We start from the raw sequence: 14,078 nt of genomic DNA, 5'->3' as shown, positions 1-14,078 counted from the left end.
GCTAGATCTACTGTCTCTATTATATTATGACAGACCAGCTAGATCTACTGTCTCTATTATATTATGACAGACCAGCTAGATCTACTGTCTCTATTATATTATGACAGACCAGCTAGATTTGATGTCTCTATTATATTATGACAGACCAGATAGATATACTGTCTCTATTATATTATGACAGACCAGCTAGATCTACTGTCTCTCTTCTATTATGAGAGACCAGCTAGATCTACTGCCTCTATGTCTCTATTATATTATGACAGACCAGCTAGATCTACTGTCTCTATTATATTATGACAGACCAGCTAGATCTAATGTCTCTATTATATTATGACAGACCAGCTAGATCTACTGTCTCTATTATATTATGACAGACCAGCTAGATCTACTGTCTCTATTATATTATGACAGACCAGCTAGATCTACTGTCTCTATTATATTATGACAGACCAGCTAGATCTACTGTCTCTATTATATTATGACAGACCAGCTAGAGCTAATGTCTCTATTATATTATGACAGACCAGCTAGATCTACTGTCTCTATTATATTATGACAGACCAGCTAGATCTACTGTCTCTATTATATTATGACAGACCAGCTAGATCTACTGTCTCTATTATATTATGACAGACCAGCTAGATCTACTGCCTCTATGTCTCTATTATATTATGACAGACCAGCTAGGATCTACTGTCTCTATTATATTATGACAGACCAGCTAGATCTACTGTCTCTATTATATTATGACAGACCAGCTAGATCTACTGCCTCTATTATATTATAACAGACCAGCTAGATCTACTGTCTCTATTATATTATGACAGACCAGCTAGATCTACTGTCTCTATTATATTATGACAGACCAGCTAGATCTACTGTCTCTATTATATCATGACAGACCAGCTAGATCTACTGTCTCTTTATATTATGACAGACCAGCTAGATATACTGTCTCTATTATATTATGACAGACCAGCTAGATCTACTGTCTCTATTATATTATGAGAGACCAGCTAGATATACTGTCTCTATTATATTATGACAGACCAGCTAGATCTACTGTCTCTATTATATTATGACAGACCAGCTAGATCTACTGTCTCTATTATATTATGACAGACCAGCTAGATCTACTGTCTCTATTATATTATGACAGACCAGCTAGATCTACTGTCTCTATTATATTATGACAGACCAGCTAGATATACTGTCTCTATTATATTATGACAGACCAGCTAGATATACTGTCTCTATTATATTATGACAGACCAGCTAGATCTACTGCCTCTATTATATTATGACAGACCAGCTAGATCTACTGTCTCTATTATATTATGACAGACCAGCTAGCTCTACTGTCCCTATTATATTATGACAGACCAGCTAGATCTAATGTCTCTATTATATTATGACAGACCAGCTAGATCTAATGTCTCTATTATATTATGACAGACCAGCTAGATCTAATGTCTCTATTATATTATGACAGACCAGCTAGATCTACTGTCTCTATTATAATATGACAAACCAGCTAGATCTACAGTCTCTATGTCTCTATTATATTATGACAGAACAGCTAGATCTACTGTCTCTATTATATTAGGACAGACCAGATAGATATACGGTCTCTATTATATTATGAGAGACCAGCCAGATCTACTGTCTCTCTTATATTATGACAGACCAGCTAGATCTACTGCCTCTATGTCTCTATTATATTATGACAGACCAGCTAGATCTACTGTCTCTATTATATTATGACAGACCAGCTAGATCTAATGTCTCTATTATATTATGACAGACCAGCTAGATCTACTGTCTCTATTCAATTATGAGAGACCAGCTAGATCTACTGTCTCTATTATATTATGACAGACCAGCTAGATCTACTGCCTCTATTATATTATAACAGACCAGCTAGATCTACTGTCTCTGTTATATTATGACAGACCAGCTAGATCTACTGTCTCTATTGTATTATGAGAGACCAGCTAGATCTACAGTCTCTATTATATTATGACAGACCAGCTAGAGCTAATGTCTCTATTATATTATGACAGACCAGCTAGATCTACTATCTCTATTATAATATGACAGACCAGCTAGATCTACTGTCTCTATTAGATTATGACAGACCAGCTAGATCTACTGTCTCTATTATATTATGACAGACCAGCTAGATCTAATGTCTCTATTATATTATGACAGACCAGCTAGATCTACTGTCTCTATTCAATTATGACAGACCAGCTAGTTCTACTGTCTCTATTATATTATGACAGACCAGCTAGATCTACTGTCTCTATTATATCATGACAGACCAGCTAGATCTACTGTCTCTTTTATAGTATGACAGACCAGCTAGATATACTGTCTCTATTATATTATGACAGACCAGCTAGATCTACTGTCTCTATTATATTATGAGAGACCAGCTAGATATACTGTCTCTATTATATTATGACAGACCAGCTAGATCTACTGTCTCTATTATATTATGAGAGACCAGCTAGATCTACTGTCTCTATTATATTATGACAGACCAGCTAGATCTACTGTCTCTATTATATTATGACAGACCAGCTAGCTCTACTGTCCCTATTATATTATGACAGACCAGCTAGTTCTACTGTCTCTATTATATTATGACAGACCAGCTAGATCTACTGTCTCTATTATATCATGACAGACCAGCTAGATCTACTGTCTCTTTTATAGTATGCCAGACCAGCTAGATATACTGTCTCTATTATATTATGACAGACCAGCTAGATCTACTGTCTCTATTATATTATGAGAGACCAGCTAGATATACTGTCTCTATTATATTATGACAGACCAGCTAGATCTACTGTCTCTATTATATTATGAGAGACCAGCTAGATCTACTGTCTCTATTATATTATGAGAGACCAGCTAGATCTACTGTCTCTATTATATTATGACAGACCAGCTAGCTCTACTGTCCCTATTATATTATGACAGACCAGCTATATCTAATGTCTCTATTATATTATGACAGACCAGCTAGATCTAATGTCTCTATTATATTATGACAGACCAGCTAGATCTAATGTCTCTATTATATTATGACAGACCAGCTAGATCTACTGTCTCTATTATAATATGACAAACCAGCTAGATCTACTGTCTCTATGTCTCTATTATATTATGACAGACCAGCTAGATCTACTGTCTCTATTATATTATGACAGACCAGATAGATATACGGTCTCTATTATATTATGAGAGACCAGCCAGATCTACTGTCTCTCTTATATTATGACAGACCAGCTAGATCTACTGCCTCTATGTCTCTATTATATTATGACAGACCAGCTAGATCTACTGTCTCTATTATATTATGACAGACCAGCTAGATCTAATGTCTCTATTATATTATGACAGACCAGCTAGATCTACTGTCTCTATTCAATTATGAGAGACCAGCTAGATCTACTGTCTCTATTATATTATGACAGACCAGCTAGATCTACTGCCTCTATTATATTATAACAGACCAGCTAGATCTACTGTCTCTATTATATTATGACAGACCAGCTAGTTCTACTGTCTCTATTATATTATGACAGACCAGCTAGATATACTGTCTCTATTATATTATGACAGACCAGCTAGATCTACTGTCTCTATTGTATTATGAGAGACCAGCTAGATCTACAGTCTCTATTATATTATGACAGACCAGCTAGAGCTAATGTCTCTATTATATTATGACAGACCAGCTAGATCTACTGTCTCTATTATAATATGACAGACCAGCTAGATCTACTGTCTCTATTCAATTATGAGAGACCAGCTAGATCTACTGTCTCTATTATATTATGACAGACCAGCTAGATCTACTGCCTCTATGTCTCTATTATATTATGATAGACCAGCTAGGATCTACTGTCTCTATTCAATTATGAGAGACCAGCTAGATCTACTGTCTCTATTATATTATGACAGACCAGCTAGATCTACTGGCTCTATTATATTATAACAGACCAGCTAGATCTACTGTCTCTGTTATATTATGACAGACCAGCTAGTTCTACTGTCTCTATTATATTATGACAGACCAGCTAGATCTACTGTCTCTATTATATCATGACAGACCAGCTAGATCTACTGTCTCTTTTATAGTATGACAGACCAGCTAGATATACTGTCTCTATTATATTATGACAGACCAGCTAGATCTACTGTCTCTATTATATTATGAGAGACCAGCTAGATATACTGTCTCTATTATATTATGACAGACCAGCTAGATCTACTGTCTCAATTATATTATGAGAGACCAGCTAGATCTACTGTCTCTATTAGATTATGACAGACCAGCTAGATCTACTGTCTCTATTATATTATGACAGACCAGCTAGATCTACTGTCTCTATTATATTATGACAGATCAGCTAGATCTACTGTCTCTATTATAATATGACAGACCAGCTAGATCTAATGTCTCTGTTATATTATGACAGACCAGCTAGATCTAATGTCTCTATTATATTATGACAGACCAGCTAGATCTACTGTCTCTATTATAATATGACAAACCAGCTAGGTCTACTGCCTCTATGTCTCTTTTATATTATGACAGACCAGCTAGATCTATGTCTCTATTATAATATGACAAACCAGCTAGATCTACTGTCTCTATGTCTCTATTATATTATGACAGACCAGCTAGATCTACTGTCTCTAATATATTATGACAGACCAGCTTGATCTAATGTCTCTATTATATTATGACAGACCAGCTAGATCTATGTCTCTATTATATTATGACAGACCAGCTAGATCTACTGTCTCTATGTCTCTATTATATTATGACAGACCAGCTAGATCTACTGTCTCTAATATATTATGACAGACCAGCTAGATCTAATGTCTCTATTATATTGTGACAGACCAGCTAGATCTACTGTCTCTATTCATTATGAGAGACCAGCTAGATCTACTGTCTCTATTATATTATGACAGAACAGCTAGATCTACTGTCTCTATTATATTATGAGAGACCAGCTAGATCTACAGTCTCTATTATATTATGACAGACCAGCTAGAGCTAATGTCTCTATTATATTATGACAGACCAGCTAGATCTACTGTCTCTATTATAATATGACAGACCAGCTAGATCTACTGTCTCTATTCAATTATGAGAGACCAGCTAGATCTACTGTCTCTATTATATTATGACAGACCAGCTAGATCTACTGTCTCTATTATATTATGACAGACCAGCTAGATCTACTGTCTCTATTATATTATGACAGACCAGCTAGATCTACTGTCTCTATTATATTATGACAGACCAGCTAGATCTACTGTCTCTATTATATTATGACAGACCAGCTAGATCTACTGTCTCTTTTATAGTATGACAGACCAGCTAGATATACTGTCTCTATTATATTATGACAGACCAGCTAGATCTACTGTCTCTATTATATTATGGGAGACCAGCTAGATATACTGTCTCTATTATATTATGACAGACCAGCTAGATCTACTGTCTCTATTATATTATGAGAGACCAGCTAGATCTACTGTCTCTATTATATTATGACAGACCAGCTAGATATACTGTCTCTATTATATTATGACAGACCAGCTAGATCTACTGTCTCTATTATATTATGAGAGACCAGCTAGATATACTGTCTCTATTATATTATGACAGACCAGCTAGATCTACTGTCTCTATTAGATTATGACAGACCAGCTAGATCTACTGTCTCTATTATATTATGACAGACCAGCTAGCTCTACTGTCCCTATTATATTATGACAGACCAGCTAGATCTAATGTCTCTATTATATTATGACAGACCAGCTAGATCTAATGTCTCTATTATATTATGACAGACCAGCTAGATCTAATGTCTCTATTATATTATGACAGACCAGCTAGATCTACTGTCTCTATTATAATATGACAAACCAGCTAGATCTACAGTCTCTATGTCTCTATTATATTATGACAGAACAGCTAGATCTACTGTCTCTATTATATTAGGACAGACCAGATAGATATACGGTCTCTATTATATTATGAGAGACCAGCCAGATCTACTGTCTCTCTTATATTATGACAGACCAGCTAGATCTACTGCCTCTATGTCTCTATTATATTATGACAGACCAGCTAGATCTACTGTCTCTATTATATTATGACAGACCAGCTAGATCTAATGTCTCTATTATATTATGACAGACCAGCTAGATCTACTGTCTCTATTCAATTATGAGAGACCAGCTAGATCTACTGTCTCTATTATATTATGACAGACCAGCTAGATCTACTGCCTCTATTATATTATAACAGACCAGCTAGATCTACTGTCTCTGTTATATTATGACAGACCAGCTAGATCTACTGTCTCTATTCTATTATGAGAGACCAGCTAGATCTACTGTCTCTATTATATTATGACAGACCAGCTAGATCTACTGTCTCTATTATATTATGACAGACCAGCTAGATCTACTGTCTCTATGTCTCTATTATATTATGACAGACCAGCTAGATCTACTGTCTCTATTATATTATGACAGACCAGCTAGATCTAATGTCTCTATTATATTATGACAGACCAGCTAGATCTACTGTCTCTATTCAATTATGAGAGACCAGCTAGATCTACTGTCTCTATTATATTATGACAGACCAGCTAGATCTACTGTCTCTATTGTATTATGAGAGACCAGCTAGATCTACTGTCTCTATTATATTATGACAGACCAGCTAGATCTATTGTCTCTATTATATTATGACAGACCAGCTAGATCTACTGTCTCTATTTAATATGACAGACCAGCTAGATCTACTGTCTCTATTCAATATGACAGACCAGCTAGATCTACTGTCTCTGTTATATTATGACAGACCAGCTATATCTACTGTCTCTATTATATTATGTCAGACCAGCTAGATTTACTGTCCATATTATACTACGACAGACGAGCTAGATCTACTGTCTCTGTTATATTATGACAGACCAGCTAGATCTACTGTCTCTATTATATCATGACAGACCAGCTAGATCTACTGTCTCTATTATAGTATGACAGACCAGCTAGATATACTGTCTCTATTATATTATGACAGACCAGCTAGATCTACTGTCTCTATTATATTATGAGAGACCAGCTAGATATACTGTCTCTATTATATTATGACAGACCAGCTAGATCTACTGTCTCAATTATATTATGAGAGACCAGCTAGATCTACTGTCTCTATTAGATTATGACAGACCAGCTAGATATACTGTCTCTATTATATTATGACAGACCAGCTAGATCTACTGTCTCTATTATATTATGAGAGACCAGCTAGATATACTGTCTCTATTATATTATGACAGACCAGCTAGATCTACTGTCTCAATTATATTATGAGAGACCAGCTAGATCTACTGTCTCTATTAGATTATGACAGACCAGCTAGATCTACTGTCTCTATTATATTATGACAGACCAGCTAGATCTAATGTCTCTATTATATTATGACAGACCAGCTAGATCTAATGTCTCTATTATATTATGACAGACCAGCTAGATCTAATGTCTCTATTATATTATGACAGACCAGCTAGATCTACTGTCTCTATTATAATATGACAAACCAGCTAGATCTACAGTCTCTATGTCTCTATTATATTATGACAGAACAGCTAGATCTACTGTCTCTATTATATTAGGACAGACCAGATAGATATACGGTCTCTATTATATTATGAGAGACCAGCCAGATCTACTGTCTCTCTTATATTATGACAGACCAGCTAGATCTACTGCCTCTATGTCTCTATTATATTATGACAGACCAGCTAGATCTACTGTCTCTATTATATTATGACAGACCAGCTAGATCTAATGTCTCTATTATATTATGACAGACCAGCTAGATCTACTGTCTCTATTCAATTATGAGAGACCAGCTAGATCTACTGTCTCTATTATATTATGACAGACCAGCTAGATCTACTGCCTCTATTATATTATAACAGACCAGCTAGATCTACTGTCTCTGTTATATTATGACAGACCAGCTAGATCTACTGTCTCTATTGTATTATGAGAGACCAGCTAGATCTACAGTCTCTATTATATTATGACAGACCAGCTAGAGCTAATGTCTCTATTATATTATGACAGACCAGCTAGATCTACTGTCTCTATTATAATATGACAGACCAGCTAGATCTACTGTCTCTATTCAATTATGAGAGACCAGCTAGATCTACTGTCTCTATTATATTATGACAGACCAGCTAGATCTACTGCCTCTATGTCTCTATTATATTATGATAGACCAGCTAGGATCTACTGTCTCTATTCAATTATGAGAGACCAGCTAGATCTACTGTCTCTATTATATTATGACAGACCAGCTAGATCTACTGGCTCTATTATATTATAACAGACCAGCTAGATCTACTGTCTCTGTTATATTATGACAGACCAGCTAGATCTACTGTCTCTATTATATCATGACAGACCAGCTAGATCTACTGTCTCTTTTATAGTATGACAGACCAGCTAGATATACTGTCTCTATTATATTATGACAGACCAGCTAGATCTACTGTCTCTATTATATTATGAGAGACCAGCTAGATATACTGTCTCTATTATATTATGACAGACCAGCTAGATCTACTGTCTCAATTATATTATGAGAGACCAGCTAGATCTACTGTCTCTATTAGATTATGACAGACCAGCTAGATCTACTGTCTCTATTATATTATGACAGACCAGCTAGCTCTACTGTCCCTATTATATTATGACAGACCAGCTAGATCTAATGTCTCTATTATATTATGACAGACCAGCTAGATCTAATGTCTCTATTATATTATGACAGACCAGCTAGATCTAATGTCTCTATTATATTATGACAGACCAGCTAGATCTACTGTCTCTATTATAATATGACAAACCAGCTAGATCTACTGTCTCTATGTCTCTATTATATTATGACAGACCAGCTAGATCTACTGTCTCTATTATATTATGACAGACCAGATAGATATACTGTCTCTATTATATTATGACAGACCAGCTAGATCTACTGCCTCTATGTCTCTATTATATTATGAGAGACCAGCCAGATCTACTGTCTCTCTTATATTATGACAGACCAGCTAGATCTACTGCCTCTATGTCTCTATTATATTATGACAGACCAGCTAGATCTACTGTCTCTATTATATTATGACAGACCAGCTAGATCTAATGTCTCTATTATATTATGACAGACCAGCTAGATCTACTGTCTCTATTCAATTATGAGAGACCAGCTAGATCTACTGTCTCTATTATATTATGACAGACCAGCTAGATCTACTGTCTCTATTGTATTATGAGAGACCAGCTAGATCTACAGTCTCTATTATATTATGACAGACCAGCTAGAGCTAATGTCTCTATTATATTATGACAGACCAGCTAGATCTACTGTCTCTATTATAATATGACAGACCAGCTAGATCTACTGTCTCTATTCAATTATGAGAGACCAGCTAGATCTACTGTCTCTATTATATTATGACAGACCAGCTAGATCTACTGCCTCTATGTCTCTATTATATTATGATAGACCAGCTAGGATCTACTGTCTCTATTATATTATGAGAGACCAGCTAGATCTACTGTCTCTATTATATTATGACAGACCAGCTAGATCTACTGTCTCTATTATATTATGACAGACCAGCTAGATCTACTGTCTCTATTATATCATGACAGACCAGCTAGATCTACTGTCTCTATTATATTATGACAGACCAGCTAGATCTACTGTCTCTATTATATCATGACAGACCAGCTAGATCTACTGTCTCTTTTATAGTATGACAGACCAGCTAGATATACTGTCTCTATTATATTATGACAGACCAGCTAGATCTACTGTCTCTATTATATTATGAGAGACCAGCTAGATATACTGTCTCTATTATATTATGACAGACCAGCTAGATCTACTGTCTCTATTATATTATGAGAGACCAGCTTGATCTACTGTCTCTATTATATTATGAAAGACCAGCTAGATATAATGTCTCTATTATATTATGACAGACCAGCTAGATCTACTGTCTCTATTATATTATGAGAGACCAGCTAGATCTACTGTCTCTATTATATTATGACAGACCAGCTAGATCTACTGTCTCTATTATATCATGACAGACCAGCTAGATCTACTGTCTCTTTTATATTATGACAGACCAGCTAGATCTACTGTCCCTATTATATTATGACAGACCAGCTAGATCTAATGTCTCTATTATATTATGACAGACCAGCTAGATCTAATGTCTCTATTATATTATGACAGACCAGCTAGATCTAATGTCTCTATTATATTATGACAGACCAGCTAGATCTACTGTCTCTATTATAATATGACAAACCAGCTAGATCTACAGTCTCTATGTCTCTATTATATTATGACAGAACAGCTAGATCTACTGTCTCTATTATATTAGGACAGACCAGATAGATATACGGTCTCTATTATATTATGAGAGACAAGCCAGATCTACTGTCTCTATTATATTATGACAGACCAGCTAGATCTACTGTCTCTATGTCTCTATTATATTATGACAGACCAGCTAGATCTACTGTCTCTATTATATTATGACAGACCAGCTAGATCTAATGTCTCTATTATATTATGACAGACCAGCTAGATCTACTGTCTCTATTCAATTATGAGAGACCAGCTAGATCTACTGTCTCTATTATATTATGACAGACCAGCTAGATCTACTGCCTCTATTATATTATAACAGACCAGCTAGATCTACTGTCTCTGTTATATTATGACAGACCAGCTAGATCTACTGTCTCTATTGTATTATGAGAGACCAGCTAGATCTACTGTCTCTATTATATTATGACAGACCAGCTAGATCTAATGTCTCTATTATATTATGACAGACCAGCTAGATCTACTGTCTCTATTATATTATGACAGACCAGCTAGATCTACTGTCTCTATTCATATTATGACAGACCAGCTAGATCTACTGTCTCTATTATATTATGACAGACCAGCTAGATCTACTGTCTCTATTATATTATGACAGACCAGCTAGATCTACTGTCTCTATTATATTATGACAGACCAGCTAGATCTACTGTCTCTATTATATTATGACAGACCAGCTAGATCTACTGCCTCTATTATATTATAACAGACCAGCTAGATCTACTGTCTCTGTTATATTATGACAGACCAGCTAGTTCTACTGTCTCTATTATATTATGACAGACCAGCTAGATCTACTGTCTCTATTATATCATGACAGACCAGCTAGATCTACTGTCTCTTTTATAGTATGACAGACCAGCTAGATATACTGTCTCTATTATATTATGACAGACCAGCTAGATCTACTGTCTCTATTATATTATGACAGACCAGCTAGATCTACTGTCTCTATTATATTATGACAGACCAGCTAGATCTACTGTCTCTATTATATTATGACAGACCAGCTAGATCTACTGTCTCTATTATATTATGACAGACCAGCTAGATCTAATGTCTCTATTATATTATGACAGACCAGCTAGATCTAATGTCTCTATTATATTATGACAGACCAGCTAGATCTAATGTCTCTATTATATTATGACAGACCAGCTAGATCTACTGTCTCTATTATATTATGACAGACCAGCTAGATCTACTGTCTCTATTATATTATGACAGACCAGCTAGATCTACTGTCTCTATTATATTATGACAGACCAGCTAGATCTAATGTCTCTATTATATTATGACAGACCAGCTAGATCTAATGTCTCTATTATATTATGACAGACCAGCTAGATCTAATGTCTCTATTATATTATGACAGACCAGCTAGATCTACTGTCTCTATTATAATATGACAAACCAGCTAGATCTACTGTCTCTATGTCTCTATTATATTATGACAGACCAGCTAGATCTACTGTCTCTATTATATTATGACAGACCAGCTAGATCTAATGTCTCTATTATATTATGACAGACCAGCTAGATCTACTGTCTCTATTCAATTATGAGAGACCAGCTAGATCTACTGTCTCTATTATATTATGACAGACCAGCTAGATCTACTGTCTCTGTTATATTATGACAGACCAGCTAGTTCTACTGTCTCTATTATATTATGACAGACCAGCTAGATCTACTGTCTCTATTATATCATGACAGACCAGCTAGATCTACTGTCTCTTTTATAGTATGACAAACCAGCTGGATCTACTGTCTCTATGTCTCTATTATATTATGACAGACCAGCTAGATCAACTGTCTCTATTATAATATGACAGACCAGCTAGATATACTGTCTCTATTATAATATGGCAGACCAGCTAGATCTACTGTCTCTATTATAATATGACAGACCAGCTAGATCTACTGCCTCTATTATTTTATGACGGACCAGCTAGATCTAATGTCTCTATTATAATATGACAGACCAGCTCGATCTAATTCCTCTATTATATTACGACAGACCAGCTAGATCTACTGTCTCTATTATTGTATGACAGACCAGCTAGATCTACAGTCTCTAATATATTATGACAGACCAGCTAGATCTATTGTCTCTATTACATTGTGACAGACCAGCTAGATCTACTGTGTCTATTATGTTATGACAGACTAGCTGGATCTACTGTCACTAAATATTATGACAGACCAGCTAGATCTACTGGCTCTATTATATTATGACAGACAAGCTAGATCTACTGTCTCTATTATAATATGACAGACCAGCTAGGTCTACTGTCTCTATTATATTATAACAGACCAGCTAGATCTACTGTCTCTATTATATTATGAAAGACCAGCTAGATCTACTGTCTCTATTATATTATGACAGACAAGCTAGATCTAATTTCTCTATTTATTATGACAGACCAGCTAGATCTACTGTCTCTATTATTATATGACAGACCAGCTAGATCTACTGTCTCGATTATATTATGATGGACAAGCTAGATCTAATGTCTCGATTATACTATGACAGACCAGCTATATCTACTGTCTCTATTATAATATGACAGACCAGCTAGATCTACTGTCTCTCTTATATTATGACAGACCAGCTATATCTATTCTCTCAATTATATTACGACAGACCAGCTAGATCTACTGTCTCTATTATGTTCTGACAGACCAGCTAGATCTACTGTCTCTTATTATATTTTGACAGACCAGCTAGATCTACTGTCTCTATTACATGACAGTAATGGGAATTTATTGCCCTTCCTCGGTCTCCTTATGTGCTCTTTACAAATTGTCTGACCTGCAGTCCAACTATGCTAAATCCCATTTAAAAAACCTACTCTTTTAGATATTTATTCTAACAAATACCCCTCAAAAGTTTACAGCAAATGTGATATTCGCCATTGAGTTCAGTGACCATTGTCCAGTTGCCTGCATAAGAGATGTTAAGATACCCAAATCTCGCTTATGCATTATTATAAAAGATGTTTTAGGAGTTTTTATGAGCAACATTTTTTTGTCTGTGCTGAGGCTGAGTGACTGTTGGGTTGTGTTAACTATCACTTACTCGGATCAGGCTCTTAATTGTTTTATTTCCCTGTTTAACTATGTTGCAGATAAACATGCACCGCACAAAATACTAAGGGTGAAAGACAGATCTAATCCTTGGTTCACGCATGAGTTGTCTGTGAAATTACAGGAAAGAAATGTAGCTTGGGCTAAGGCAAGACTGACTGAGTAAGTTTACATGCAGACTAATCATTTTATATTATCCTGATTATGGCAGAAGGCCGAGTATGGTATTATTCATGTAAACCCCTTACTCTGTTTATCTTAATCGGCTTCAGGCCTTACTTGAAGTAAGCATACGCCGATTAAAACACCTGGTTTTCTGAGCAATCTTTCTAAATATTATGACGTGTAAACAGCTTAATCAAGTGGTGTATTTGATCTGCACATGTACCAGCACCGGGTAGCGCAAGCTTCCCTCTTATCCATGAGAGAAGTGAGTTCAGAAAAACTGAAAGTATGCACCTTG

The sequence above is a fragment of the Oncorhynchus tshawytscha genome, linkage group LG18 (genome assembly GCF_018296145.1).
Source record: "Oncorhynchus tshawytscha isolate Ot180627B linkage group LG18, Otsh_v2.0, whole genome shotgun sequence".
In the NCBI taxonomy this organism is placed as follows: Eukaryota; Metazoa; Chordata; class Actinopteri; order Salmoniformes; family Salmonidae; genus Oncorhynchus; species Oncorhynchus tshawytscha.
This window is presented reverse-complemented; position numbering follows the sequence as displayed.